Source organism: Hyaena hyaena, unplaced genomic scaffold, assembly GCF_003009895.1.
Source record: "Hyaena hyaena isolate Hyena2069 unplaced genomic scaffold, ASM300989v1 scaffold_912, whole genome shotgun sequence".
NCBI classification, from domain to species: domain Eukaryota; kingdom Metazoa; phylum Chordata; class Mammalia; order Carnivora; family Hyaenidae; genus Hyaena; species Hyaena hyaena.
Genome location: NW_024081543.1, coordinates 410,711 through 435,950, shown reverse-complemented (window position 1 = coordinate 435,950; position 25,240 = coordinate 410,711). Strand labels below are relative to the sequence as shown.

Here is a 25,240-nt window from a genome sequence, read left to right as displayed (position 1 = left end):
TTTTTTGTACATAGTCTAAAAGCTCTGAACAATAACAATACATTTTCAAACATGACAAATACAATAAGATCCATTAAAAAAAAGCACAAGTAAGCAAAACTGGTTTCAGATGTGACTCAAAGGTGACTTGCAGAGCTAGCAAAAGGTGAAAACGCTTATTTGATACAAAAATCTGAGACATGATACACTCCAAACAGCGTACATTGGAGACTGTCCAATTTAGCCAACTTGACCTTCCCATATCCTTTCATGGCCACGTTTGGAATTCACGACTCTAACACTTCGCTCCCTAGTCCACCCCATTCCTGGACTGCAGCAGGACATATCTGGAAGAGCAGTACACAGTGCAGTGGAGGAGATGCATCGATGAGACAGTTATATGCTGAGGGAGACTCTGAAGTGGGAGAGAGTGAAGGTAAGAAGCAATTTGGAGATGGAAGTAATTAAAAAGTAATGCTGTTTTTCACTGAAAACCATAGAGAGAAATAAATGGTATAAGAGCTTCCACTTCTTAACTAAGGTGTTGTTTGCAAACTGGAGAACTGCTAAAATATTTACATCTTTGAGTGCATGTAGACAGATTTTTCTTCTTTTCCCACTGTCCCCAGAGAAGAAGAGAATATTCCGGAAGTGCACTAATACAGATGATTTCAATTTCCAGAGGCTACCCCTGAGGATAACTCTAAAGGAAGAGTGAGGCAGAATGAGGTAGTCGAAAGTCATCTTTCCTCAGCCCAAACTACATAAAAAAGAGACTTGGTGTGTCCCTTGACACAGAAAGATTCCTTTGCTACTGTTTCAGTGTCATCAGGAAGCAATATCTCATAAATAAAGCCAAATTGCCATGTAACGGCACTAAAAAAAAAAAATCACTGAGTCCTAGGAGTCTCAAGTTGAATAGCAAAAGTATATTGGTTCTTAAAATGAGCTTAAGATGACCTGACTGTTCATTAAGCTATTTGACCAATATATTTATTAGCAGCTGCATTACATAGAATTGCTAATAAATACCTACTTTCAGCCATAGACCGCATGTGGACTATGTTTGTATATATATATCGTACTTTAATATTCATATCCTTAAAAGAAAGATATTCATTCTCTTCTTTTTTTTTAATTTTTTATGTTTATTTTTTTTCAGAGACAGAGCATGAGTCAGGGAGGGGCAAAGAGAGAAGGAGACACAGAATCCGAAGCAAGCTCCAGGCTCTGAGCTGTCAGCACAGTTGTCAGCACAGAGCCTGATGTGGGGCTCAAACCCACAAACAGTGAGATCATGACCTGAGCCGAAGACTGATGCTTAACCGACTCATCCACCCAGGCGCCCCTATTCATTCTCTTCTAAATAAAAGGAGCTACATGGCCAGAATTCTCTCTCACTCTATAGAAAACTGATCGTGCCCATGAGTGAGCACTAACCAATCCTGTACATGAAGTGACAGGTCCAGAAAATCAAATTTGATCCATGTGGGATTCTCATACAGAGCTGCCCTCATCCTGACCCTTTTTCACACCCACTTCCCATTGAAGCTGCCTGTAGACAAGCACAAAGGTTTCAAGCTTTGCCACCCTTCTGCCTCATGTGATGTATTCAGAAAGGAAAGCACAGGAATCACTGTTTTGTATTTACTGTCATGTTATGGGTATTGCTCAGATATCATCGATTAATGTTATATTTCAAAGGAAAGGTGTCAACAAAGCATGATTCTATATTCTGCCTCGTAAATTACTCTCCTTGTCCCTCCTATTTGCCAGACATTCTCTAATGACCTTCCTACCTAATGGTCTTCCAACAAGTAACAGTGTACCAAAAAATGATAAAGATGAATCTCTAATCATGACCAATGTCCTTTGTACTTGAATGAATGCCTCAAAAGCCTGTGGATGCAATTAGGTAAGGTATCACTTCGGTCTTGACAAGATCCATCATCCAAATGGCCTTTTGACATTTTTCTTTCTCTTACAGTGTTGATGCTCCTCCTAAATTCTTTATCATGAGAAGTCCCTCATTTTCTACCAATCTCTTTGTGCCTTCCCCCCGCCTCTAGTGGGAGTACTTCTTAAAAATCTCTAAATCTTAAATTTTTCCTTCCATATGATATGTTCACACTCAAATGATAGCACAACTGATAAATCTTGTCATACATTTAAAGCTGTGTTTATAATACAGTAAAAAAAAAAATTGCTTTGGCAGGAGTCTCTGTTGGATGATTTTGTGTACCAGTAATCTCATCTCCACCATTTGCATGTAGACCACTCAAAGTGTTCCTCTTGGGATCATCCAGTGTAAGTAAAACAACAAGTTGATTAGATCATACCTTTTCTGGTTATCAGACTATAGTTTTCACTGCCTCTGAGCTGTTTTATAACTCTATAAATTGTAGATAACAGAGAGCGATGGCAGAATCATCCTTGTCTGTAGAAATGCAAATCAATTCTGTTTGGGGAAATTCAGTTCACTTCCCTCTTTCCCCCTCCTGGAAAAGCCAGTTACTTTCCATTTGTAAACTTAAGTCAACATTGATTCACTTCACGTAAATCTGTGCATCTGTGACTGTTTTAAACATCTGTCTGTTTCCCTCATTAATAATAAATTAAATAAAAATTTTAACTTCTGCTTTTCTGTGTGTTTGAAACTCAAGTTTTACCTTTTTTGAAAAAAAATACCTTAACATTAGGATTCACAGACTAAGAAAACTTAAGGAAGTGTACACTTACCCAAAACTTATTACATTTGGTCTGTGTATATGAAAATGACTGAAAACCCCTTTAAAAGTTTTATAGGCCTGAGCGCCAATAATTCAAGATGCTGTCACTTGATGAAGTTAACATGTAAAAGGTTGAAATATTAAAACAATGAAAATGAATTACTTAATTCTGGCCTCCCTTTTCTTTTCTTCCTTTTTATATTTTCTGACCTGCAAGAATTAAAAAAATAATAATAAAGACAAAATAATGGCCAAAGAACATTCTCTTCTGATTATATTTATAAGGAAATGCTAGATATAGGAATTCCACTGCTTTAGCTTTTCCCACTTCTATAGCTTTTCAAAGGAGAGTAGTCCGTTCAGTTCATCTAACTTCTTGCCAAGTCCAAGTTGAATGTGATGAACACAGTTTCCATCTTGGGAAACTGGTCATTATAGTACATGGAAGGGAAGCCTGTCTCCAGCTCCAGATGGTATGAGTTCAGATTCTGGCTCCACAAATCATGTGTGAGTCTCGTCAAGTCATGTAATTCCACTGAGCTTCAGGCAGTTCACGTATAAAACTATGATAATAGTAGTGATAGTGCTTTTTAGAATTATCTGAGGTTTAAATGAGAAAGTATCAATGAAGCTCTAAGGACAAGGCCTACCGTGTGGTAGTCACTCAATGAACATTATTATTATTGTTGTCATCATCATGATTACTATTATCCCTTGTTTGATGTGCTCCCAAAGAGTAATTTTAATTTGTTCCTAAACATCAACATTGCTGACCAGATTCCAAAATTACCTAATGCAAAGAAAGTCCTATCATGTACATACCTATAAAAATGCAAAAATGTTTCATACACATAAAATCAAGAAATACAGCGTCTAAGACAAAAAAAATGAATTAAAATATTATGTGTCATAAGCTTAATGTCAGGTGAACATGTACATTGACCATTATAGTGGACTTCTGTAACAACTACTCTTATAATTAAGGAGATCTCACCTAAACAGTAGACCTTACTTGGAAATCAGGCTAAATGTAACTTTCTCTTCCTAAACCTTTTGTTCAACAGTAATGGGTCCTCTCCACTCAGTTGAATCTCCACTGCACTTAAATAAGTAAATAAATGAATATTTGTTTTATATGTTAAATATATATCATATATTAAGTTATATATATATGTATTATGTACACATATGTATGTGTCTATAACCACCATTGAAAGCAGAACATCTGCCTCTTTGAATAACCCAAAAATTCAATGAGTAGCTGAGTTTCATAGATAAGACACAGGGTCTAATCAACCGCATGATATGGGGTCAGTAATGAATTCAATCTATTTTAGTTGCCCCACTGATAATAAGAATTCTGAGATGGTCAATCTGTTTTACACAATCACATAGTAAAGATAAATGAGACAAAGTATGAAAAAAAAATCTGAGATCAATTTGGAAGATAATGTGCTATATAAATCCAAGTTGGTATTAGTCTGAAGAACACAAACTTAAGCACTTCAGATGCAATAACTAGATTATTGATGCAAAAAGACCCTGTTTTCCCACCTGTTCTTTCTTCCTATCCACTTTCCAGGTGCTACTGTATAATTTTTCTCACAACCAGGCAATTACATCCCATGAATTGTGTGGTTAGTCAGCTAACCATCTGCTTTCTAGAAGTAGTCATGTGCCGTGTTCACCTTTTTTATTTTTTTGTTAATTCAAACTACTAGAAGGATGTAGAAATCCCAGGTGCAGTATTTGAGACATTATTTTTTCTGGAATAATGAACTTATAGTGAGGATTTCAACCTGCTTTCCTTAACTTGCTTGTGAAGTCCTTAGGGCATTGGAGAACAAGGTTGGGGACACAAGGAACATAGAAATAATGGTCATTTCCTATGTACATATGAGTATAAATAAATATATATGACTATATTTTCTTGATTGCACTTCCCCCTAACATCGCAAACTATGAACAGGCTGTAAATGTAAGCCTCCAGACACCCAGAGAAAAGCAGCAATCTTAATTAGCCAAATTAAAACAGTAAGACGTATCCGATTATCCCTTTTTAGTCTAAACCAGCTTCTAAAATGACAACTGATGTGAAAATAATTAAAACAAGACAGACTGGAAAAAGAGGAGAAATAATGTATTTAGATTTTGAAGAGAAGTAATTAGTTTTGGCAGGTTATTTTTTTTATGTAAATTGAAAAATTAGGTCTCCTAGGCAGAGGCGATACATTCAAGTGTCTGCATTTCTGGCACAACACGGGAGAAGAAAAAGTTATAATGAAAAGCAACAAAGATAAATTTGAAGCAAGGAAAAGGCTCTTTAAGTTGTTACTTTTTTTTTAAAGGAAGACAGATTCCCAAAGAAACTAGAATTCATTAAATCTGCCTCAATGGTTCAGCATTACTGTAGAAGAGAAAACGATCTTACTAATTTCCCAAGATTGTTTTTCCTCCATATAGAATTTTTTTTTTTATTTAAACAGCTGGTCTGTTCTTTTGCTGTCCTGTGTTAACATTCATAAGTTATCTTCCTTCAAACTGTCATTTTTATGTAGCTTTACTTCTTCATTTCAAGTGATTCGTTTTCAGTAGAAACCTAGACCAAGTCTTCATCTTGGACGTGTTCTATGCCTCAGGCACCACTCTTGCCTGGGTTCGCCCACACACATGACTTCACTCATCACAGACGAAACAAGAACTCCAAAATCTTTTGAATCTAGCACTGTTGAAAAGGAAATCTGGCAAGGGCAGAACAAAAGGGGGCCACCCAAATGTCCCAGACCAGGCACTCCCCTTGCATGTTTTGTCTTCTGTATAATCTTGCATGCCTCCTGCATCCATCAACTGCCCCTTGGCAAAACTGATAAGTGCCCCACCCCACCTTTTTTGTTCGCCCCCTAAGCCCCTGCAATCCCATCCATAAAAGAAGGCCAGCACCAGGGCTCAGGGCGCAGCCTTTGCTGGTGACTCTGCTGGGTCGGCACCACTGAGAAATAAACGTTTTTTTCTGATTCCCTGAGTGTGTGTTGCTTGTCTCTTCCTGGGTGCCTAGTATTTTCTGTAACACTATCATCCATACTTTAATACATAGCTACCTATGCTGTACTGAAATACACAGCTCTTCTTGCTGCCTTAATTTATCCATCATTCCGGTAGAAGCTATGCAGCGCTCCGATAGAGGAATAAACAGGATACATGGGAGACAGGAATAAAAGGAATGGTAAGTTCTACCGGGTTTGTAGGGCAGATGGGGAGAAAGGATGGTTAGGAAGAAAAGGTTTCTTCATCAACAGCTTATCTTCCAACCCCCATACTCCAATAACCACAAATGCCTTAAAAAAAAAAAGAAAATTATTTTGGATAAATTAAATAGAGTACATTCACCAGCTTCAATTAACCACTAGTGAGATGGAGAGGCCCACATAACACACACACACGTTTCTAATTAAATAAAAACTAGTAATTAAAACCAAGCCACTTCTTCCCTAACTCTTTAGTTAGATGACTTCTCATCTTCGTATCTAAAATATACACAGATGTTTTAATATGTAAGGTATTACTGAGAATCCTTGTCATTCTATGATTTATGTCTACAAACTGTCATCTCCATTTATGGTCCAGCATAATTCAAGAAGTCTATTGGTTTCAAAATTTAATTAAATAGTAGCCCCAGAAATTTCACACTCTTCTATGATTTTCTTCTGTACAATGAGTAGGCTTGAAGAAAATGAATTAAAGTAGAAAGAGGGACCTGTGGTCTGAGACTGATGGAGAATCCTATAACGTATTGGCCACCGTGTCTCTTCTCTTTGCTAAGGAAAACTGTATTTCCCAATCTTCTTGGAATCACACACTGCGGGACTGACATTTCATCAGGGGAAATATGAACCAAAAAAAGGCAGTTAAAAGTTAGTATGTGTCCTTCATGGTAGCCCTCTCATATCTGAGTACTGAAAACAAAGACCTTGCAAGGCACAATTGCAGGGCAGAAGTAGTTCAGACCCTGAGCCATAATTTGAAAAGAGCTAAGGAGGACCGCTTGACTTACAAATGAGAAATAAACCATTTTTCTGATAAGCCACTAAGATAATGGAGATTTATTTGTTGTCTCAAAATAGCTTAACCTATCCTAACAAACACAATGTTATAAGAAACTGACCAATTGATAGTTTTCCTCCTAAGTGAAATAAGGGAGTAATATCTAAAATTTATCAATATCTTATCAAATATCAAATATCTTATCAATTGCACATGGTGAATTTGAATGAAAATACTGTGTGGAGATAATGTTTAAAACTAGGTTTTGAGGACAAATGGCCTAGTTCAAAATCTAACTCTCTTTTATTAGCTGGTTGATCCTGGGCAAATTGTTTAACCTCCCTGTGTCTCAGTATACTTATCTGTCAAATGGGGTTATTGTCACTATCTACCTCATATATTTCAATAAAGACTAAATGAAGTAATTTCTGGAAATAATCTACCGTGGTCCCCAGGACATAGTAAGTCCTATTTATAAATATTTACTGTAGCTATGATTACACGTAGGTAGAGTAGTACAGAATTCTGAAGGAATATGCTTTCCAAATTTAAGTTACTGTTTATACGATTGGCTAAAATGGTTTGGTGTTCCTTTCAATAGTCTTTAGAGCCCAGCTGAGATGTACTGTCATGTTACAAGAGAGGGATGTTTCTGTTCTTGAGCCTTGAATCTTTCTGACAACGTCTGACTACGTAGCTGTGGAGACCTTACCTGGGCAGCCATGCAAGGCACTAGATAAATGGCGAGATCCTTCTAATGCCAATGAAGTTTTACAGGCAGCAGCAATGCCTATTACAACCTCAGTAAACCATTTTACAATTTTACTGATGCCTCTTCATCTGTGTATTTGTGCCAAATGAAATGTCAGGAAGGGGGGAAAAAAGAAGAAAAAGAAAAGAAAAATCAACAATGAACAACAATAACAAAAAAAAATTTAAGTTGCCACAAAGGCTAACCTAATAAAAGCTTATGAACGTAACATATTCTTAAATGCTATACTGCATTGCATGTAATTATACTCATATGAAAAAGAGGATGTATCCTGACTTCTAACTCTAAGAATCTCAGAGTCTCTGTATACACAGTCTCTGTATACAAATTTCACATTTCAAATTTGTGATAATTTCAAAAATTATCACATTTATATACTTTTTTTAAAAGGACCGATACTTAAATACATGGGCTTAAGAATAGCTATTGCTGGGGTGCCTGGGTGGCTCAGTTGGTTAAGCGTCCGACTTTGGCTCAGGTCATGATCTCACGGTTCGTGGGTTCAAACCCCGCAATGGGCTCTGTACAGACAGCCAGCTCAGAGCCTGGAAACTGCTTCAGATTCTGTGTCTCCCTCTCTCTCCGACCCTCCCTGCTCACACTGTCTCTCTCTCTCTCTCTCTCTCTCTCTCTCTCTCTCAGAAATAAATAAAACATTAAAAAAGTATATAATAAAAAAAGAACAGCTGTTGCCAGGTATTCCCTCATACCTTTAAGATACTCCTGGTCAAGAGGACCAAGTCTAGGCATATTAGAACCTACCTTTGCAGAAAGGAAATCATTTGTTCAAATATTTTTAGGTAACTTGAACTTGCTCCCCTACTCTTTCATTTTATTTTTTAATGTTTATTTATTTTTGAGAGAGGGACACACATACAGAGTGTGAGTGGGGAAGGGACAGAGAGAGAGGGAGACAGAATCCAAAGCAGGCTCCAGGCTCTGAGCTGTCAGCACAGAGCCCGACCTGAGGCTCAAACCCACAAACCACAAGATCATGACCTGAGCCAAAGTTAGACACTCAACCAACTGAGCCACCCAAGTCCTCCCACTCTTCTTTTCTATATATGCCTGAGTAATACCTCTTTTCCTAATTTTTAGTTAAAATTATAATCCCTTATAAGAGCTCACAGCCCTATTAATAAACACAGCATCATTCTTTGACCCTGAATTTGGCAAAACCTGACCTCTTAAAATATTCCCATATTAATGTTAACAATGATGATGGTGATGATGATGATGATGAGATTTTATATGATAAATAAATAAGTAAAATTTATTGACTATTTATTATTTGCCAGGTGATCTATTGAACTTTTACACTTAATCTTCATTTAATCCTGATAATAACCCTGAAATAAAATATTACCATCATCACTTTATGGATAAGCAAAATGTGGTTTAGAGAGATTAATAAACACACTGAAGTCAAACAACTAAAGGTCATGCATGGAAGATGTGGAAATTGAACCTAGCAGACTAGTTCTAATTTCTGTCTCCTTAACCACTACAATATATGAACTTCCATTCCCTCTCTTCCATTCTCTCTCTGTTATAGCATATTTCTTTATGCATAATAATCATGATATATCTAAGTTATGCAAAGCGCTCATGAATTATGTCTTCATAAACATGCTATTTCTTAATTCAAGTAATAGCTCTTTCACTGTGTAAAAGAAATGAAGGTCATTGACCTCTCCTTGCCTCAGTTTTCTCATCTGTCAAATAGATAAAAAAATACCTTCCTTACTTAATATTTTAAAAATTTCTTTAAGCAATATTAATCAACAGCAAATGATAGATTGGTTGGAAGCATACTCATACTCATTATCAGCATAGAAAATGATGTCAGAGCAAAAGATAAACACTCATTAATTTAACAAATATTTATCCAATAGCACATATTGCCAGGCACTATTTTAGATACTAAGGTAACAAAAGTTGAGATTAGGGTAGTAGTAATGAAAATGGATAGAAAGATATAATCCCTGAAGATTTTATAAGTGAAGGTTTTCTTTGTCTATAAAAGGATGTTAGAACAGTGGTTCTGAGAACTGGTTGGTATCAGAATTACTAGAACTAATAAATCGATCCTCCATTGTGAGGTCCTGAGCTTCTGTGGTTTACTGATCCCAATGATTCCTAATTGATTCCCACAGCATACACTAATGTTTGAGATTTACTGGGCTGCAGGGTTCTTTAGGGCTTTTCTAACACTAATTATCTTTGCATTTCTGATTAATGATTAATTATGATTCTATTGTAAAGAAAGGGAAATCTGAAGGATAACAATGAGCTGCTTAGTACCATCTCTATAAAATGCCTCCAGTTTGCAGAAGAAGTCCGTTCTGGAGTTTCATTTGTGGACACAAGATTTTAGTATTTTTTAAACCTCTATTCTATTTCTGATGGATGTTTTTTCTTTGTGTTTTTTTTTAAATCCAGCACCTCTATTTTTAATTTCTAAGTTATGCCCACATCCTTACCCTCTTGTGATGCAGTTTTAATAATGCTAATTAAGGACAGTGCTAGAAAGTGAACTGTGGGTGTATGTAGATAACTTATAACACTTGTTTTACAATGACCTGGTAAGAAATACACACACACACACACACACATACACACTTTATTACAACTCCCACAGCCTCTATTGCTAGCTGTACCTCCTTAATACACATGATTGTTATAATAATTGTAGGCCCCCTTCCTCCTAACATGGATCATTACCTACAAACCTGGAATGAATTTAGCTTCATTATCATTGACCTTATACATGATTGAGCACAATAACGCATAGGAAAGTATTTTGTAAACTGACAGGCATCACATGATATACATTACTCTTATCTTCAATTAGTGTACATTAAAACTTTATTACTTGAGCAAAGTTTTTGAAGGCTTTGGGAAAAAACAATTGTAAAAATCTTTGTATAGGGAAGGACTAACTTTTCAAGGATATTTGTATAGTAAACAGTCTTGGAAGACAGAGAAGGCAGATATGTACTCTAGATAGCCTCTAGGGTAGTAGGCTGGTTTGTTTGCTATCCAGGGTAGTAGAGATGTCTCCCTCCAAGGCAAAAGTTGGGAAGATTTTCTAGCAGTCCCTAATAAAACTGGAACTCAGTAACCTCAGGGTTCCTTATCTAGAATATGAGCCCAGTCTACATGCACCATCAACCTAAGACTACCTCCTTGTTGCCTCTGTTGACCTTGGAGGAGCTGGGAAGCAAGATTGATGTAAACATGAAGCTCACACTGATGTGCTGTGAATAATAAAGTCTTCTGTCTCTGACCCAGGAATCTTATGTCTTCTGCCAACATTCATGAAATTAAGCAGAGTAACAGTTTGTAAGCAGGGTAAAAATCTCAGACATTTCACAGTGCTTGACAGGATGTGGGTGTATGATACTCTTACTGAACAGGGAATGGATATTTGGCAAAAATAAAAAGTAATACAGTCTTCCATAAAAGGTGACATCCCAAAAGGATCATCCTCTCATCCTCCATCCCTCTTTCTCCCTCTCTCTCCTTCTTTCTCTCTCTTTCCTCTCCTGCCTCCCATCCCCCCTCCTTCCCCTCACAGCACTGAATTTCCTATGCCGGTTTAAGTTTGTTCTACAGTTCTAAGATCTATCTGCATTAGCATGTTCACTCTTCCAGGAACAGCATGTCCCTGAAAATCTCTGCTGGATATAAAACTTTCAAGCATAACTAATATGACAGTGAAATGAATTTCATTTAAATGAACAATACATTTCTTGGCCTTCATGGGTCAAGGTTATAAGGAAGGAACTGCCTTTGTTTACAATCATTTGTCAACCATCCACAAAAAGTTCGTTAGCCTAGAATGTTAGTGTGTACATGGGAATGCCTTTCCTTTTAAGAAGCACATTATCTTTGGAAAACACGCCAAAAAAAAAAAAAAAGATGACAATTTATAGTTCAGATCAACTGCCTCAGTTTGTTATTATAAATAGAAGGCATTATAAAGCAATTATTCAATTAATAATCTTTAACATTTTAACCAAATCAGCAATATCATGAAAATGAGAAGCAGCTCACTGGTGAAAGGGGATTGAGGGTCTCAGTGGGAAGTGACCCTAAATTCTGGGGTTATTGACTAAATGGTTGTTGACTGCCCGATTAGGTACATTTCTCCCCTGACACGAAAATTTACTACACCATGCTGGACCCCTGATAAATGCCGTCTCTTGCCCCTGCAAAGGAGAGTGTTGTTTCCTCATAAATCCTTGTTTCCTGCATTTTCTGTCAGGGGAACCCAAAGCTATGGAGTGTCACAAACCAAGCCCATCAGTCCATAAAACTGGCACAGGAGCAGCAAATTACTTCCAGCACATGAATTTCCCTATTTTCCCACCCATTATCCACCTGCATCCTGAACTTCTTTGAAGTACCAGGCACTGCACTAGGCTCCGACAAACAGGCTATTCAAAAATGAACACCAGCACATTATATTCTGAGAAATTTCAAAGTAGTGTTAGAGAGAAATGTGTGGGAGAATAAAAAAGATAAAACAATCATTCCTGGAATAGACTAGAAAGTTTCGTCAAAATTTCCCAATTGATCTGTCTCCTGAGAAGCATTTGGGCATTTTCTTAGATGAATAAAAGTAGTCATAGCTAGAGGATACAGCATGCCAAGGTCCTTATGTCCCTGTGCAAGGAGGTATAATGTAATTTTGAAGGAAACTCTAAGTTAACAGTCAACAGTGGTTTTGAAGCTGGAAAATTCCAGGATTAGATTTGTTTATCAGATTATTCTACTGACGGTTTGGTGGGTGTTGGGAAGAACAAGACAGAAGCCTCTGCAAAATTTCAAAAGTTAGATAACAGCAGTGAGAATGCCATATTTGAAAGCTATTGTGAAATATGGTCACTCTGGCTGCAACTTACTACGGATTATGAGAGCAGAGACTCAAAAGAGTCTCCGTGTTTGTGAAGGAGAGTGAAAATACAAGGAGTTCAGTTTTTTATGCCAAATATTTATAAAGTATGCTACATTCTAATAAAACAAACAAAAACAAACAAACCAGCAAAGAAACAGTAGGCAGAGATAATTGGATATGTGAGCATGGGGCTCAGGAGATAATTTAGGTTTGGATATATAATGTGGATTTGTGTGTCCTATGAAAAGGCTTTACAACCATTGATTTAAATGCTGTGCCTGAGGGAAATAGCAGAGATTTGGAACAATACAGAACCCAGGATGGACTTCTAGGGAATACAGACTTAGCGTGAGAGAGCAGAGGAGGAGGTAAAACAAATTAAATAGAAAGATCAGTGGTTATGGATATAGAACAATATCCAGGAAGCCTAAGAAAAGAACGTAAAGAAGTAGACTAAAATGGTCAAGCAGTTTATGTCATTGGCTCGCCAATCAATAGGTGGCTCATGACTCTAATGGAGAAAGAAGCCACTGCTGGACTGGGAAGTAAATGGAAGTCAAGAGAGTAGAGCTACTGAACACTTCCTGTGTCACCGGCTACCACGTGTGTGATGCCCAATCACACAGGCTGGCATGGTGTGTGGGTAAACACAGGAATCATTAAGGCCAGTGCTACTGTATCAGTGTCCCCAATGCCCTCTGTGTCCTCTCCTGACCCCCCACCCCCATGCAGTTCACTATAGGAATCACTTATTTATTGACCTCTTGCTGTGTACCCAGCACTGTCACAAGTGATTTATTTGGCTTGTTTTATTTAGTCATCACCAAAAAAACTTCTATGATAATAATGTCTCCATTTTTACAGATGAGAGAACTAAATTTAAGAAAGTTACATAAGTTTGCCAGTACCAAGCAAAACCAGGCATTGAACCAGGACCCCCCTCTGCCAGGCTCCAAAGCCCAAGCTCTCATCAGGATGTCATTCTCTAAGTGTAAGGCACTGAGAGGCAAACACAGGGCAAGTGCTCTGTCCCATCGTTCCACTACATGTGCAGTTCCTCAGACTAAGAATGGCCCTGATGTGGGGGTGTTCAACTAGCATTTATTGAATGAATGAAAAACACTGAAAATAAATCCCTCCCTACAGCACCATTCATAACTGACTTTGGAATTTGCTTTGGGATACAAGCTCGGACATATATATGAACCTCCAGCCAATCAATTATTTACTACTTATTCATTGTAATATACATGGCCTTATTCTGCTGGGCTTTGTGAAAGAAACAAAGGCAGATAAACACAATCCCTTAAACTTTTAGGCTTACTACTTTATACCAAAGAAACAAACAAGCAAACAAACAACACTCATGACTATGACCAGAGCTTCCATTACCAAACCTCAACCAGATGCTGGACATCGGGGAGTCCTGAGATGCAATCAGAGGTTGGTCTCCAGGACACAGAACATGGAGCAGGGCAGAGCCCATGGAAAATGAGTCTGGGGATGTGAGGAGCCTCTAAGAATAAACAGCATGCTACCATAAAACATTCATTGCACAATGAATACTGAGCTCTGGTTCAAACTCTTTCCTTTTTGACTCCAAAGAATAGCTTATCCGAAGCAAATTATCAACTTTTGAAGTTCTGGTGGATGAGCTCATAATTAAGGATCTCCAAATTCCAGTAACTACCATATTGCCAGTGCCTGTGGAGATCCACATATACATCCAAGGTGCTGAATGTCTTCCATTTGCCCCTTTACCCCCACTCTGCATTTCTTCATCCTGCTCTGCCTGGGGAAGCTGATGACTTACTTGTCACTGTCTTCTGGTTGGTTCTGATGAGCAGCACTCATAGGAGTGAGAAGGAGAGAGAGAGAGAGGAGGGTGAATTCAGGGCATATATTACCAGGCTCCTCTCTCTCTCTCTCTCTTCTGCACCATCTCTCCTCTTTGGATAAAGCAATCTCTCTTTCTCTCTCTCAGCTGGTTAACTTTGCCTTCAGGGGTAGTAAATGTGCCGCCCTGTTACTCTCTCCTGAGCACTGCTCATCCAGCGTTGCTTCCCTATATTCTGTCAACATCTTTGTAAATGGTCCCTTCAGGAAACGTTCGCCAAAAGACTTTGTTCGAGGCATAATCATCTATTTCCTACCAGGACCCTGCCTAACTGAGAAACCAATACTACAGAGATATGCTTCATTGAGAGAAGGAAAAAGAAATACTCTGCCCATGGGAAATGAAAACAGACTTGTAGAAACTTGAGAAGCCACTCTTTACAGAGCTGAATAATTTGCTTTAATTAAGGTCTAAAGCCACAGAAGCTATTAGATTCTAGATACATCTTCGTGACATGTGTGTAAGCCAGAAATGAAATTCTCAGTCATTCTCTCTTCCTCATCCTGGGATCCTATGCTTTATCTTTTCTTATTTTCTGAAACAGGAGGGGAAAAGTCTTCACTTTTCTCAAGTGCCACTACAATCATGCAGTGAAAGGATTAATGAAAGTTTACGTACATACTGATCCACAGTCTCCTTAGATTACTTAATGAAAATCACATGCCATTCATTATACTCAAGCACTCTCTTAAGAGCACTCTGGGGAGTTGTTCGTAGGAATGTTGTGACCAGAAGGTGAAGGCTTACAACAGCTTGTTGAGGTGCAAGTTGGAAGGTGTGAGATGCGTAGTTTGAGTTAGCAAAAAATATAGGAACTAGGGGATTGCCCTAGTAAATCACCAAGAAGTAGAGGAAATGCTATAAAAATGATGGCCAAGTCAAGGGATATTCAGTGTCCTCCAGGGTGTAGACTTTAAATTCTGTCCTGCAAATTCAGCAATTCTTAACGTATGCTTATAATTATTTCTTTATCACATAGTCCATATATTTTCCATTTAACCAGATGCTTTCTCCATCCAAAGACACAACTATCTTCTATCTTTTCCCTCTCATGACCCAGTGGAACTCAGCCAGTTGAACAAGGAAAGTTTTGTGTTTACATTCTTCCACAACTATGCTAGCTACACTCTAGGCAAAAGCTGAACACTGGCTAATTTACTATTTCCACATCTTAATTGAAACAACTTTTGTCTGGAAGAAGTTTTGAGAAAAGACTTTTAGGTGACACATGCATAAATATTGAGACCTCAGACCGCTTTGAAGGGGTGACAATTTTCATGCGGTCTGTGTGTGGAGTGGTGCATCTGCAGGTGTTTTCTTGCAACAATAGCAGAAACAGCTTAAGGATCACAATCTACTGACAACTGGTCATGGACTAGATATCTCTGAGGACTTTTTAAAGGCACTTTAGTAGTTCAAAGCTCTGTTCAAATATCAATAACAAGTCATCATTTAGACAAATAAAAGCAATACAGTCTCAGGTTGGCTTAAGTTGGAAATTGGAGTTTACTGAGTTTGACGTATTTATTTCACATTTATTTCTTCATAATGTTATAACCATAACCGAATGCCAAGATTCATGCTGACTAATGTCATTTAACTATGTCATATCTTAAGTCTTAGGGTATAAAATTTTATCTTCAATTTTAACATATTTTTAAATACTGTATTTAAACCTCATGAAGCCATTATCCCTATTTTATCCCCATTTTATAGTGTCAACCCAGCTAAGTGAATTGGATAGGAATACACAGCCAGTAAGTGGCAGAACAAAATTCAAAGCCATGCTTCTCAAACCTAAATCGTGTCCCACTTTTACCAGGTAGGCTATTTCTACTTTATGCCAGAGTGCTTATCTTCCTGATCTACACTTTGGAGATGTCAAGCTATCAATCAAAATAGAAGTTCAATATAATTTATAGGCAAAAAAAAAGCACCCCCTGAATCTTTGGGACGTTACTGGAATGTGCTGTTTGAGTGAGATATAAAAGGAGGCTTTTCACTCTATCTCCTCTGCTCATTTTCTCACACAACTCAAAAGAAATTCTTTTGGCCTAAGTCCCAATCTATTCCTTGAAATAAAGTGAAATAAAATACGTGTCCCGTGCTTTGATTTGGGAGGGGGGGATAATAATATAAGAACATGGAATATAAGGACAAGATGCATGCTCTTCACTGTTTCAAAAGTTCAATTGGCCTCTTAGCTACTGTCCTCCTCACACTGAAATGCCTTCTTCAGAGATGGATGTTTCATCCTGAAGTCATCTATTGCTGGCTATGGCTGATCATTATGATTCCCCTGGGTGAAATGCATTCTCAAAGTGCATCTTTCCTTCTAATTCCTCCTAGCAAATGTGTAAGTGGGTAGTTTTATCTGACCACTTGCCCCTAGAGTGTGATCATATTCTACGATCTCTGAGCCTCAGGAGGACTCAGGAATCCCAACATTGAAATAGGCATCGAACCAAGGAAAAAAAAACAGCTGAGGTACTAGAGGGAAGAGACAAGATGGAAAGGGCCACTTCATGATGTGCAGCCCATATCTGAATCTTTTAATGCCCATATCTGAATCTTTTAGTGCTTCTGTGGGAATTTAGGTCGATCAGTGCTTCTTCTGCTTACTTTCCAGGAGTGTTGAAAGAACAGGAGGGTTGGCTTCTCATACTAAAGGAAACTGGTATCAACATCAAAAGAAATTGAGGCATCACGAAGGAATGCAATAGTGTGATCCTGTCACATTTTCGGTTCTTTTTCTTTCTTTTTTTTTTTTTTTTTTTTTGAGAGAGAGAGAGAGAGCAGAGAAGGGGCGGAGACAGAGACAGAGACAGAGGGAGAGAGAAAGAATCCCAAGCAGGCTCTGTCCTGGCAGCAGGGGCTCTGACCCACGAACTGTGAGATCATGCCTGAGCTGAAACCAAGAGTTGGACACTTAACCGAATGAGCCACCCAGGTGCCCCTTCTGCTTCAAGCATTTAGTAGCCCAAATGGAAAGGGTCCAGAGATTGGATTACTTTACTTACAGAGGAAAGCTGTACTAAGGATGAAAAGATAAACAAAAACATAAGGTGAGTTTCTAATCAAAACCCAGTAGGAGGATATAGGTACACAAATGAATGATAGAAGAGTCAATGGCCTCTCATACTCTCATAATATGTTGTTTGAAATGAGAACATATTCAATGTCAGTTGTCGATTTTTTCTTTCCTGCCTGAAGGTATCTTCAAAAACCAGTAAATGTTCTTTAACCTCCAGTGCTAAGGATTCTTATTAATTCTCAGGACTTCGAAAAATAAAAATTCAACCCAGAAAAAATTTCAACCCAGATCCAAGGGACAATAGACAAATGCCTTGAAATTTAAAGTGTCTGGGGGCAACTGACAAATCACACTTAAGATATTAATCAATAACTGCCACTCTAAAGAATATTGAAGGACACCAGAGCTGGCAAAAGGCCTCCAGTCCTGTGTGTATACGCATATTCAATGTGAAAGGGAAAGATTGATGGGTATGAATACCATCCAAAAAATTGTGAATACAGACTCTTTCGACAGTGTCACTCACTCCTGAAGCATTTCTGAAATTCTCAGCAAACGATGATTCAAGAAGCGCCAAAGAAATATTGGTTCTGAGCAACACACCCAGCAGGTATCAATGGGACATGAAAATAAATGGAATCTGCTTTCTACTTCAGCAAATCTCCTTTCTAACCACTGGCTTTCTAAATACAATAAGTCTTTTTTTTTTAAATGTTTTATTTATTTTTGAGAGAGAGATAGAGACAGCATGAGCAGAGAAGGGTCAGAGAGAGAAGGAGACAACAGAATCCAAAGACAGGCTCCAGGCTCTGAGCTAGCTGTCAGCACAGAGCCCGACACCGGGCTCGAACCCACGAACCGTGAGATCATGATCTGAGCTGAAGTTGGACACTTAACCGACTGAGCCACCCAGACACCCCTATACTTAAAATTGTTAAAGAAAAGCTTCCTGTGTTTTTTCCTGCTCTAAAAATAATTCATGATTAACTTCTTTTTAATTTTTAAAACACTGTACAATCTAATGAAATAAATAATATAAGCTATAATTGAATCACTTGTTGATTACTGTTAATATTTGTCATACTTCCTTAGAGTGTATATTTTACTCATGTATTTAATTTGTATATTTGTGCTTCATCAGCTTGGAGGTTCACAATCTTTTTAACATGAAGAAATTACCCAGCCACCCTACCTAGACATTTGAGACCCATTCTAGATTCTTTACTTTTCCTTATATACCACTCGCATTCCCCAAATACTGCAGATTGTATTGCTTTCAGTCTATTATATCTCATTTTTCCTCTCTGTAGCCACAATGCTACTGCCTTAACTTGATCTGCCTAATTGCTCATCTTGGCTATGGACCTAAACCTAATTTATATCACTGCTCTTAGTTTTACATTTCAACTCATCTTTAACATTATTTACCAAATTATTATTTTTAGTGCATCAAAGATTGTGTTATTCTTCTGCTTGAAAATATTTCAATGATTTTCTATTCTCCTGAAAAATGTCAAACTCCTTAATGTGGTGTATAAAGTCATCCATCCTCTAGTGCCATCTTACCACTCTGTTCTGGCTGTACTGACTAACCTCTCCTTCCCTTTACATTCCAATTATTCTGAATTGATTCCATGTCTCCAAACCACCAGGGTAATCTATGCCTTGCCTAATGCTTTGGAGCATTCTATTCCTCAATCAAGAATCCTCATCATTTCCTTTCTGAAAACCTCTCTTGCTCTTCCATCACTTTCCAAGTAGAAGAATCACACGCTCCTTTATGCCTCATGGTATGTAATACTTCCATCTATATAACACTACCTTCACCATTACTGTGTTTTACTCCTTCTACTAATGGCACTTCTTAATGTTAAGAACCTTGTGTTATTGATCTTTGTGTCCCTAGGACAAAAGAAATGTTCAAAAACTATTAAAATAAATTAATGAACAATAGAAATAAGTAGTGCTCTGATCTGTTGGTAAATGTCAATCAAAAACTTAGGTCGAATGTCCTTTGAACTCAAATAGGTTCTTCCAGTTCCTATGCCATGTTCACTCTACATTTTATCCCTTTTTGACTTTGTCGAACAACCACAAATGAAGGGCAAATTCAGCCTATTTAAAATCCCCATGGAATGACAATTCATAAAATGCTGTAAAGAGATGAAACTCAGCAAACACCACAAAGCCATTATGAGAAAATTGTCATGCACTAAATCTGCTCAGGACTGCGGGGCGCTTAACTGATAGTCACATTTGTTTTGGGATGTTTGCCTAGAAATGTTCTTTTAATAAATGTACTAAATAAGATGCATAATTTAGTTCCTTTTCTGTAGCCTGCTGGCCAGCTTCCAGATCTAAGTTCCTGCTCCGCCTCTCTCTTTCCATCCTCCTTTGATCTCTCTTTCTTGGGTTTGACTCAACACCAAGGTTACCTGCTGGCCTAGTACGAACAATCTCATTAAAAAGCCATCACCGTTGTGTCTGATGGCTTCATTTCTTTCCCAATGGTTCAATTTATATCTTCCTTTGGAACTAGTAGAGAGCAAGTTCTCTCCAGGATGACTTTATCCAGCTGTACTACATGCACACTGATAGACAGTAAGACAAAAGAATGAGAAGTCTTGCCTTTATTGGGCAGATGAAAAAAGGAGATTTCCAAGTCTCCCTCTACTTATCACTATAGGGTCTGTCAAGGTTCTACCTTCCTGTGTGGAGGCTATCATGGTCAATGTTCAAGGTTGCTTTTCTTGCTCCTATGCAGCCACAAGTAAAACTCAACAAGCTGAGAATCAGAAGACCTTGGTTCAAGATAGACCACTGAAAAGCAATTCACTGTATGGTGACTAGGATAACCTCATTGAGCTTAATTTCTGCAACTTTAAAAAAAAAATGTTTGCAAAAGCTTTATTTATAGTAGTTCAAAACAAGAAATAACCCATTTGTCCACCAACAGAATGGCTACATTGTGTTGTATTCATGGAATGGACTAGTACTATACAGCATGAAAAAAATGAACCTCTGAGACACACACAAACATGGATGAATCTCATAGACATAATGTTGAGTTATGGAAGGTATGATTCCATTTTTATAAAATTCAAGAGCAAGCAAAACTAATTTATGGTGATCGAAGTCATAATAGTGTTTACTTCTAGGGGATATTGATATAGGAAGGGCAATAAGAGAAACTTCTGGGGAGCTGGCAATATTCTGTATCTTGATCCGGAGGGTGACTGCCCAGATATATACACATATATAAGGATTCCTCAAACTGTACTCTAAATATGGGAGCACATTACTGACCGTATCTCAAAAACTTAGGGGGAAAGTGGTATTTAAAATAGACAATTTCTGGGGATGGCTAACAACACTTATGTTTTCTCACCCACAGCCATTCTTCTCCCTTAGTCTAGAAGAAGCTTTCTAGACTTTCTGGACTTTTTCTTCTCGCTTTCAGTCAATGAGCTTAATGTGAAGATTACTCTTTCCTAGGCCACAAATCAGGGCATGATTTCCCCTAGTTGCAGTGATTTGTTTATGAATTGGAACAGGGCCATTGCTTTTAACATTCATTTATTTATTTATGAGAGAAAGGAAAAGAGAGCACAAGCAGGGTAGGGGCAGAGAGAGCGGGAGAGAGAGAATCCCAAGCTGACAGTGCTGAGCCTGATGCGGGCTCCAACTCATGAACAGTGAGATCATGACCTGAGCTGAAATCAAGAGTTGGACGTTTAACCAACTGAGCCACCCAGCTGTTCCAGTCCCAGAGTTTTTGGTTGGAACTAGTAGAAAAAGATATTCTGTCCATTATAGTTACCTATTTATCAGGACACAAGCCTGGAGCTGGCAGCTGCCATATTGCTACCTTCTGGAGACAGTCTTCCTGAGAAACAGGTTACATGGAGGAAAGCAGATGAGGTTAAATTCTTTATGATGACACTGTGTCAGAACTTGGATCTAGCCATCCCTTTACCAAAATTTTCCACTATGTAAATCAATAAATTTCCTATTTTAGCTCACCAGTTTGATTTCAGATTTTTATAGTGGTAGCTGGAGTCTAATACACTGAGAATCTTGGGTAAAATTATGAGACTATGGGGATGGGGCTTGGAATATAAAGTAACCATAGAGCGTCATCCAATCTGTTTTGAAGCTGCTAGTTCCATAAGACCATGGCCCTGTTAGAAGGTGAGTGAGGCAGGACAAGGGGTCATGTGGGAAGGATTTTGGTCCTTGTTTGGGAAGAGTTCTGGACTAGGAATCTAGGGAACTGGATTCCATGTTCCATTGTGTTGCTCCTTAGTGTCAGATCCTTGTACACAATACTACACCTCTTTGAACCTTTTCTATAAAATGGAATATCATTACCTAGCTCAAAAGGCTGTTATGCAGATCAGATTCAAGCTTCTCAGCTTCTCCAGCTTTTTTATACTCTTACCGGAGTTAGTGCTTGCATCTTAGGCATTCCTGCTGTGCCCTGTATAACGCTCTTACCATCGCCATAATGATCTGTAACAGTGTGTGAGCTCCCCAAGGGCAAGAAAACTCTTGTTCATCTCTGTGTATTTTTGCCAACAGGGACTTCTTAGCAGGGACTCCTAAGTCCAGACTAAGAGGTCTTAGCCAAGGGCTTTCGATATGGCAGCCCACCCACGCTCTTGCCCTTCATTTCCTTGCCTAACAAACAAGGCTGATGCTGACATCCTGATAAGGTAGAAGGGCTCCAGGGAAATTGCTGAGACAGTCTGAGCTTTGGAAGCCAACAGCTGAGAATCCATCATGGGGGCCATGTAGGGCCCTTCCCAGCTGGTCAAGAGCAGGTGCCCATGAACAGTTTACTGAGTGAAGAATGGGAGCTGAGGCTGTCTGGGTACCTTCTTTAGACCTGGCTCTCTGAAACAAAGGTTAGACAAAGGGGGCCTGAATTCATCAGACTCATTCCTTCCTTACATCATTTCTCCGTCACAGGAAAGCTTCCTGCAAGAATCTCTAGGCCTACAAGTCCATGGAACAAACCTAGTTCTATGTAAAGGCTATGGGGGAAAAGGTCATCTTTCCTTACACACCTTCATTCATTCACTCATTCATTTATTCATTCATTCAACAAATACTTCATGACACACCACTCCACATTAGAAAAGTGGAGATGAAAGAAACTAGATCTCTGCCCTGAAAAGACTAGCCTGGAGAGAGCCATATTGGACACAGCCTTCATTTTGGCTTCCTTGTCTGTCTCTTGTCCTGCTCCCATACATTCCTTCTCCACCTAACAACCAGAATGATTGTCTCAAACAAAGTAGAGTATTAATTTAAACCTTTTGAAGGCCCCCATCAGGACCTCTGTGGCAGGAGGAGGTGGATGAGTTGATAAGGTACTACTAAGTTTAGGGCACCTAAAGGTTTGGCTTCCACAAAATTGCTAAGTGATTTAGATGTTTATCTCTGTACCATCTCCTAATATCAGTATTTAAAGCCTTAGGAACCTAACAGAGATGAAGATGAGGGGTCAAGGCACACAAACTAAATCCAATGGCAATATAGCCCCACATCCTAGGTATGTTAGGTTACAGTCTGGCTTCTGGGAGAAGTTCTTTATTTAGATGCTTCAGGGACCAAGAGAGAGCATAAGTACATGCACACATACCCATGTACAATACCTGAAGGCATTTCACAAAGGAAAAGGCAAGGAGGGGGAAGAGGCCAAAAGAGAGGGTAAAGGGCTTCTTTGACTCAACAAAGAGGGACCTATGAAGGTCACAAATTCTTGCGTGAAAGCTACAAGGAAATATCCACTCCCAGTAAAGTCTCAGGGTACAAAAGACAGCAGAGGTCAAGAAATCTAGGTTGGAAGCCTGGAGAGCATCTGTTTCCTCACTGCATAAACCTGCACCAGCTCTCCTTTCTTCCCCTGGGGGGGGTGCCTATCCTGTTTCCTGGGACCCAGGAATCTCCTGGTGGATCCTCGGAGAGGGCTAGCCTCACAGCAACCTGGGAAAGTGGTCTGCTGCACAAGGGAAAAGAGAGGGCCAGTAGAGCCAAGGAGCAGCAATGAACCTCTGAGCTGGCTGGCATGAGGCAGTTTTCCTTTAAGGGCACAGAACCATCAAGGGAACTTGCATGTGGGGACTTTCCCACATGATCCCAGGACAAACGATGGAGGAGAAGAAAGGCTCCCATTGGTGCTTTTCATGACCTCACTAGGTACTGAGGTCTCCTCCAGCTCCCAATGTTCCCCAGCTGCTGCAGATCCTTAGCACCAAACAGAAACTGTGGAGAAGAGGCAGGAAGGGGAGCACTATTCTTCCAGGACCATCGCACTGCTCCAGAGGAAACTTCACAGTGGGCAGAAAGCTATACAACTGGCCAGCATCTGGTCCCCTGTTCAGGAAAGCTTGTCCCTTTTAGGGAAAGGGGGAGTGGCATAGTAGCTCCAAGTTTCTATGTGGCAGGACCTTTCCCATCTAGGGTCTTGTGTGAAAGCTCCAGGTTTCACTGGAGCCACCTAGACCCCAGGCAGAACTCAGTTCTTTAACTTCAGACTGGTCCAAAACTGACCTGCGGAGGAAAGACAGGCCTGGGTCTCGTGACATATGGCCCAAAAGGGCGAGGGAATGGGGACAGCCATCCTCCAGACTACAACCCAGTGAGTTCCCAAGTCTTCTTAAGAGCCACCCCTTTCCCTTTTCCTGCCCTACAGGGCCCATTCCAAAGGGCATTTGCCGAAACCAATCAGAGGCTATCTGTGGCCCACTCCTGCCTCAGGCCTATGAATTCTCCAGGTATAAAAAAGAAGGAGGAGGAAGCCAAGGACTGACTACGGTCATGGGAATCTGACTCGGCTGATTTAACTGGGTGCCCGCTGGTGCACTACCTTATACATCTTGCAGAGGTAGCCCTTCCTAGCTGATGAGTCGGTGACAGCAAGGTCTGCCAGCTGCTCCTAGGGTGCCATGAGTTTGAACCTCCGTTTCCCATTTCCTGTGTTTCTTGCCCACATAATGTCCTCAAGCCATGATGACGTCATTGAATGTCACATGGTAGAGGCTGCAGAACTTGTCTGGGTCTATTACCTCTCTATACTGATGCAAGGTTTCCACCTCACTGGATTGCTGCTTCAACTTCCAGTTTTGTGTGTCTTCCCCAGGTGGTGTGACTGGGCCAGGAGAGGGAGGAAAAGGTTATGTTACAAATGGGGTGGCACTGGGTCTTGTTTTCGCTCCTGCTGCTCTTCTAATTTGAGTCCAGCTTCTTTGTTTCCCTCTTTAATGTCTCCAGTCTATGGATTGCTAGGTATCTCCTCACTTTCTTGGTATGTATTTTGCTCTAGTAGTGTGTCAGCTTGTGGGACTCAGAAATGAGTGAGACACAGCAAACCGTATACTGGATATTGATAAAGAGATGCTGGTTCTTCCAGATCACGTGCTCCGATTCTTCCCTCCCCACTGATTGGGCCCAGGACACTGCTTCCCACAGGCAGCAGGTCCTCTAGCAGTCTAGGTGCACCCACCCTGTTCTGTCCTTCTTGCTGCTAGGGAGCGGTCGTATGGCCTGGCCCCTCCACTGTCCTTGGCCTCCACGTTACCCAACATGCGATACTCCATCTTTCCCACAAGCCCTAACCTGCTGACAGCCCCACATAAACCTTAGTTTCTACTTTTGTATCTTTAAATAAAAAAATAAATAAGGGGTACCTGGGTGGTTTAGTCAGTTAAGCACCAACTCTTTATTTCTGCTCAAGTCATGGTCTCCTGATTCGTAAGGTACAGCCCCGCATTGGCTCTGTGCTGACAGTGTGGAGCCTGCTTAGGATTCTCTGTCTCCCTCTCTCTCTGTCTCTCTCTCTCACAAGTAAGTAAATAAACATTAAAAAACACAAATAATA

At 39.4% G+C, this 25,240-nt stretch overlaps 1 pseudogene; it reads right to left on the bottom strand.

Annotated features, from left to right (window-relative positions):
• Positions 1-24,959, bottom strand: part of LOC120222804 — a 75,946-nt pseudogene extending 50,987 nt beyond the window's left edge.
• Positions 24,960-25,240: the final 281 nt, after the last annotated feature.